The 7,512-nt window shown below is 29.5% G+C and overlaps 1 long non-coding RNA gene across 1 annotated transcript; it reads right to left on the bottom strand.

Annotated features, from left to right (window-relative positions):
- Positions 1-6,052: 6,052 nt before the first annotated feature.
- On the bottom strand, positions 6,053-7,223 carry LOC139899761 (uncharacterized). The gene is made up of 3 exons (XR_011777625.1): positions 6,922-7,223; positions 6,389-6,440; positions 6,053-6,291 (listed from the first exon to the last, which is right to left on the bottom strand). It is a non-coding gene; the product is annotated as an uncharacterized lncRNA (long non-coding RNA).
- Between the last annotated feature and the right edge of the window lie 289 nt (positions 7,224-7,512).

Raw genomic sequence — 7,512 nt, 5'->3', positions numbered from 1 at the left:
GCACCAGCAGCATAACCAGCACCACCAGTACCATCAGCATCACTGCCAACAGCATCAGCTTCACCAACAACAACATCTGCATTCCACGCCTCAACATCACACTCAGTACCTCAAACATTAACATCATACGCCCCATAGATACCAAGGAATATTAGTAATAATGAGTTAAGATGTATTGACTCATTCTTCCTGAAGAATTATATATGTATACTTTATATATATATATATGGTTTGGAACAATAATAAATATTTTCGTACTAAGCTATTACGTGTGAATCTTAACTAGTAAATACTACTCGGTTAATTCATATCACTAATATGCTATGATGTACATCCTTCGTTAATGACTTAACAATCGTTAATCACTGCTTCAGCACACTAAACTCCATTTTCATAATAAATCAAGTGTATTATTCAAATACATGTTTGATTTTACACTTCCATTTTCGATGTACTCAAAACTTTCTAGAAAACATTATTCGTGCCTTGTGAATTTCACAAGAAATCCAAGAGCACCAACATCATATACCGAGATATATCAATAACAATGAACGATGAAGTATTGATTCATAACTTCATTAGCGAAATATTTCGCTACAATTATTAAATCTCTAAGGTTTTGGAGATTATTAATTCTCATTTCAACCGTAAATCAAATGAGTTTTAAATTATATTAACTCATTAAATTCATGATTACATCTGAAAGAAAATATATATGTACGTATATTTTCATAAAGATTGTAATTAAATATTCTGTTGTACAAACTGTTGACGGTGAAAATATTTTAACGGGTAGGTAATACCCGAGAAATATTTATATCTCACATTAATATGTTACACCGTACATTCTTCAATTCTGATTCAACAGTCATTAACTATACTACTTACATCCACATATGTATCCGTTCACTAAAGAACAACCATTTTCATACAAATTCAAATACATATTCTGATTTTGACATATCGGAATTTAAGTAAAACTTTAGCAAGTGTTATCTTCTTAAAGATCACTACATTCATGAATTATATTCATTCGTATTCTATGATGAATTATCACATCAAACCACCAAACTTACCATTCCTTACTTTTGAAAATCATAAACATTTCTTCGTCAACTGTTAGATCCATTGATGGATGCATCTTAGGCTTAAACACTTCAAATTCAAAATTTTTGAAAACATCCTTTGAATCTTGACGATCACAATCAGCGTTCAATCATCATAAAACAAAATTTCTTGAAACCATCTCAGATTGATAACCGACGATTCAAATATGGCTGCATTAATTGCAGAGGAAACTGCAAAATTGTAGATGGCCTAAATGGCCAGGAGTTTGATGATAAAGAATGGGGTATTGGGAACGCTCGATAGAAAATTTGGTGCTGAAAAACGGATTGAGCAAACCATGAAGGAGACCGTGGACAAATCACAAGGATTAAACCAGTAATCAAAGAATCTAGATGATTCGATTTCTGATGAAAATCACAAAAGATCTCCTTACGCATTCTAAATCCTTACAGAAGAATTTTTCTCGTTATCATTTGATCTTAGAAAATTCTAAGATATCATCTTATCTTTCGTTATAAATTTTCTCCATATTTCTGAAGATACATTCATAACTACTCTTGTCCGAAATTATTTATCACTTCGCACTTTATGTGTTACATAATAAAGGAAACTGTTTTAGTTTCTATATTTCTATAAAATACAAGTTTAAATTTTGAATGATTTGAGGTAGTGTTGGGAATTGAAGCATGAGTTAGTATAATATAATGATGTCAGGCCAACGCGATTATATTACAGTAAGTCATGCTAAATTTTTAATGGAAGATGATGATTCATAGACTTTATAATCATCATTTGCCATGTTACATGACTTTTACATTCTACTTAACCTCTGAACATATCAAGAACATATATTCTTGATAGTTCTATCCTTAGTAATTCTAGTAATTTGACAAATCAAATCGTGCTATTACCTTTCCTTCTGCTTTGTATATTATGATCATTTGAAACTCCATACCTACGAATTCTAGACCATTATTCGCTTGACTTGAGATCGGGAAGGAAAAACAAGAGCATAGAGCTCCGACATATAAGGGAAAATATAAAGCCCGATAACAACACGGAAATTACAAACCGTGTATATCAATGCGTATAGCAACATAAAGACACGGGAGAATTAAAAACACTATAACCCCAAGGTAATTGTAGAAGTAAATAGATTCCTCTGGGGGTAAATGAAAAAGAAGAATGACAGAAATGATAGTCAGAAAAATATCCAGGATAAGAACTGGATGGAGCATTTTCACAATCTTTGGAAGTATGAATCGAGAAAGAAAGTATAGAAGTGGTGAAGATAATGAAACAAAAGAAGCTAATTTATAGCAAAATTTTAGACACAACAATCAAGGCAATTTAAATTCCTTAATTATCGGAGAATCAAATCTTATACAGATTATAAAGATTTCCTTTAAATCCCTTGAATTCCGGAAATCACCTTTAATTATGTCAAAAGTTAAGGCAAACTGGTATTTCCTTATTTCAAACTTTTAAGATAACTTCATTTATACTCTTCCTATAATCGAATCGTTTTATCCATATTACCCAATGTTGATAAAACAATATTTTTAACTCATATTCATCATTCTTGTTGTAAAAAATGACAATCTCTATCAAATTTCACGACTATGATTTTCATGAACTCCTTTCTATTTTGTCTACCCTAGCGTGGTGGCATAAACGCTCAAGGTTTAAATGAGCTCGATATTATTCATAACACATTTTATATATCCAATTTACTGAAATGACTTGTATAACATCATCATTTTGAATGATCTCCGCATTAATAATAAAATGCACTTCGTAGAAGAACTTGTAGAAATTATGGTTTGTATGATTTTAATTCTTGAAACAGAACAATATTCTATCCGTTGGAATTCACGCAAGGCCCCGAGCATACCTGAGAACGTGAAAACCAAATAAAACGTAAATATCCTCGTCTATGTACGAACAACACCGATTAATGGCAACAACTAAATTTCGGGACGAAATTTCTTTTAACGGGTAGGTACTATAACAACCCTCATATTTCCATGCCTGAATTGACTAATTTGACTATAGGGTTGTTATCCATACGTAATATATAATTAAATTTGACGTTGATCAAATATTTATTTTTAGTCGACACGTTCTGTTAACTAAAGTTTACACTAATTATATAAAATAACTTTAGTTAATATTAATGCGTATTATATTTAAAACTATATGTAACATAATTATTAATTAAATGATAAGTTATTTTAATCATTATATATATATTTTTAGCTTATAAAAAAAATAAAAATAAAAAGAAATAAGATTTATTTTATAAATTAAATAATGAGCCCATGAATTTTGACTAAATATTTTCAAAAATAAAAACTTATTAAAAACATTTTTAACATGTTTTTATTATTTTGTTAAAATTGGCACCTTTATTTTATTATTTTTTTTTCTTTTCACCAACCATTTTTTACCTATAAATACATGGCTCCTCATTCATTTTTTCTTGCCAAACACAAAAACTTAAGTTATTCTCTCAAAACCTTGAAGAAAATTTGAGGTACTTTCTATTTTTATTAATTTTTTTCAATATTGTCATTTATATTTATATTTATTGTATATTCTTTGTAAAATTTGAAATTAATTATGTTTATATGTTATAATTAGTATTATAAGTGTTATGATTCATAATAATAATTTTGATAATTTATGGAATATTATTTATAATTAAATACGAATTATGTAGTGTTTAAACGTAAAAACAATGTAAAATTCGTAATAAATACTTTTAACCAAAAATAAAATATATATAATTTTTTTCTGAGTTTTTAAAACTTATATAATCTGAAAAAATTATAAAAATAATTACTTGGATCGAATTGATATTTATTATATAATTAAACTCTATTATTATGTAATTTGAAGGTAAATTAAGATTAAATATAAAATAATAAAAAATATTTTTTTTAAATATTTTTCTACAGGTTATTAGACTGATAGAAACTTATAAAAATTATAAAAATAATTATTTGGGTTTATTTAGTAATTACGTAGAATTAAAATTGTTTTGTGAATACATTAAGAGAAAAACAAAAATAAATATAAAAATATAATAAAAACGTTTTCTTAAATTTTTCTACTAATCTATATGATTAACTAAGACTATAAAAATTATGTATGTAATTTTTAGATATTTAATTTATTATTTAGACATTTTTGAATAATGTTCGATTAATAAAACACTATTATTTTTGAAGTAATTTAGGTATTTATTTAAAGGTAATTATATTTAATATATATATAAGACATACTAAGGTATAATAACTAAATATTAAATAAAACTTAGGTTATATTATCACATATATAATTATTAAGTACACTAATAATTCGTTGTGTGTATACACCTAAAGTGAAGGTTAATCAAAGATAATGTATAATTCATGTGAATTTCATCGCTACTCACGGTCGTAAGTGAATGATGTCTAGGTTGCCATTTATGGGTAAGCTTGTGGATCTCGAATGCCATGACTTAGATTCTGGTCAAGAGTCCTGGGCCCCCCGGTTACATCTGGTCATTCCTGACTTATTTGATAGCAACGAAGTTTGAGTAAAGTTATACAACGTCTTGCTAAAGATTAACCCGAACTTTCTAAAATTGGAAAATTACTATAAGTGAAAACTTTCCATAAATAGTAACCTTTCGAAAATAGAAATTCTTTAGTGAACCATTACTATCAATATAGTACTATATACTATTGTCTGTTAGGCAATGTCTGATCATACGTTCTATCTCTAGGTTGAGATCTCGGTCACGTCCTTCCGTTCAATTCTTTCGTGTGCTACTAAGGTGAACTTCATAGCCCCACTTTTTACTGTTTCATAACTGTTTTATAACTTTTGGGGTGAGACACATGCTTGCTTTATAACTGTTTTACGCTTAGACACAAGTACTAAATTGTTAACTATGCTGTCATGCTTTGATTCATGCTAAATCCCTACCGTAATATCGTCAATTGCTACGTTTAAATGCAAACTTAATTATTGTGAGTAGGCCTATTGAGAGTAACGTCTCTAACCATTCGACCGTTGGTCTTTGGTTACATAATAATGATTCCACGACACTGACAGTACAAGGTGTCATAGGGTAAACTTGTTTAGTAGCGATATTACAAAATGCAGCAACACTTTTAGATTGATATTTCTATATCAATCAACTTTAAACTAAATCTTGCGGTCTAAAACTTTGGATATTATTTATAAACCTGTGAATTTCACTCAACCTTTTTGGTTGACACTTTAAGCATGTTTTGTCTCAGGTGATGATTGAGCTAGCTGTTTGCAACTTTGTGATGATAGATTTGATGCTTGCATGGAGTCCACATCGCATATTATATTTTAGTTCATAAACATTTATTTTACGTTTTAATAATAATATAAACATGTATTACTGCTTACGCTGTTTTATTAACAAAGGTTTTATTTAAAAAGTCTCATATAGAGTCGTTCTCATTTATACAACTGTGTTATGATATGATTGGTCACAATTACCCCTGGTCCATTTTGGGGGGTGTGACAGTGTGAAAAATATTGGTGTTAGAAAACTTTTTCAATTTTTAACACTTGTTTGTGTTATCAAACAACGTATAAATGTTAAGAAATAACTTCTTTATGACACTTACAAGTGTTAAGAAATACCTTAACTTTATAACACTTACAAGTGTTAACAAATACCTCCACTTTAAGACACTTACAATTGTTAACAAATACCTTCACTTTATGACATTTACAAGTGTTAAGAAATAACTATTTTTGACACTTATCAATGTTTAAAGATAGTTACTATTCAACGCTTATCATTGTTAAAAATATAACTAGTTTTTAACACTTATAAGCTAATTACCTGCAGGAACCAATATGCAAGCTACATAATGCAAAAATACATACATGCACGTGTACAAATTAAACCAAATACAGTAACATTATCTATAACAAATTTTCACAAAAAATATAATCTATTTCATATTGCAAAATTCATTACAAGAGTAGCATAGAGAATAAAACAACACATTTTAACTAAGAGAGCAAAATAACCCAATTCCTCCATTGATGCTAGATCGCAAACACAACCCAAGAACAAGCAACTCAACAATCTTAGAATCTTCTCCACAAAAGTATCATCAACTAATTAAACTACATATTTATACTCACTTTTTATAAACACAACATTTTACTGTCAAACTGGACTACCTGCAACAAATAAAAATATATTAAATCATATACAATCAAGTATGAACCGGAAAACCAAATAATTAAACAAATACAATTGTAGTTGACTTTTGCTCACCTTTTGCATACAATTAGTGTGGACCATTCTCATGCAATACACCATACTCGGGCTGAAAAACATACAATAGCGAGTGAACAAAGATAGTTAGCGATTAAAAATATACTTAAAAGGCCAAAGAGATAACTAGGTCTATAAAATTAAGGGAGTTAGAAAATGAAATTCTATGTGTATACATGCATAGTCCTCTAGTCAGCAGTTGCATAACTAACTGATGCTACCAAGGTTATAATCATTTATCATATCAGAGGGACTAAATCAAGGTTGTTGACCAAGTTTCACTTTGACTGATTTCCGGGTGATCCCTGTTTTGACCGATAATGCAAGTAAATCTCGAACCGTGTTTTGATCGAGTATCCACAGAGTACTCACCGACTAAATAGTATAAACCCAAATAAAACATAACTAAGTAGTATATACGCTTTGGGACATTTTCAGCCCTTTGAAAAGTTATCTTTAAAACTTTCTTTCTTTCATTTTACTCACATGATCAGACATAAAAGAGAACAAGAATCTAAACACCCTTAACATACCTTGGCATATATGTGCAATGTGCTTAGTTTTGTTCACGGTATTCCTTCCCATGTTGCAGAACCATTATATGTGCCTTGAAACGCAGTTCTAAACACCCTAAGCTCGCCGGTACACTCATCAACTTTCTGTTCCATAATTTTCAGTTGTTTACTTTGAGCTTCAATCTGCTTACTTTGCATTTCAATTTGTTTGTTTTGCATTTCTATTTGTTTGCTTTGCATCTCAATTTGTTTGTTTTGATAGTTCACTTTAACTGACAGAAAGCGATTTTCCTTTGTTACAGCTTCACCTCTCACTTTTCTCGTATAGTCGTATCATACGCAAATTTAGTCACTTGCGATTTTGTTACTCCAGTTCCATGAAAACGAGCTCGTCCAGGCCTATTTGGACCCATAAGTTCCATCATCACCTCTCTTGCAATTTCTGACTGTTTTTCATGATTCATTGGCTCGGGAATACCAACTGCTAGTACTTTTACTTTTTTAGAAACTTCAGCTCTTGCTTGAACCTAAGATTTTCAAATTCATAAAAGAAAGGTACATCAGATTTGTTGATTTTCAAATTCATAAAAGAAAGGTACATCAAATTTG

Source organism: Rutidosis leptorrhynchoides, chromosome 1 (genome assembly GCF_046630445.1).
Source record: "Rutidosis leptorrhynchoides isolate AG116_Rl617_1_P2 chromosome 1, CSIRO_AGI_Rlap_v1, whole genome shotgun sequence".
In the NCBI taxonomy this organism is placed as follows: Eukaryota; Viridiplantae; Streptophyta; class Magnoliopsida; order Asterales; family Asteraceae; genus Rutidosis; species Rutidosis leptorrhynchoides.
The sequence above is the reverse complement of the archived record's forward strand: the minus strand, read 5'-3'. Positions and strand labels throughout refer to the sequence as shown.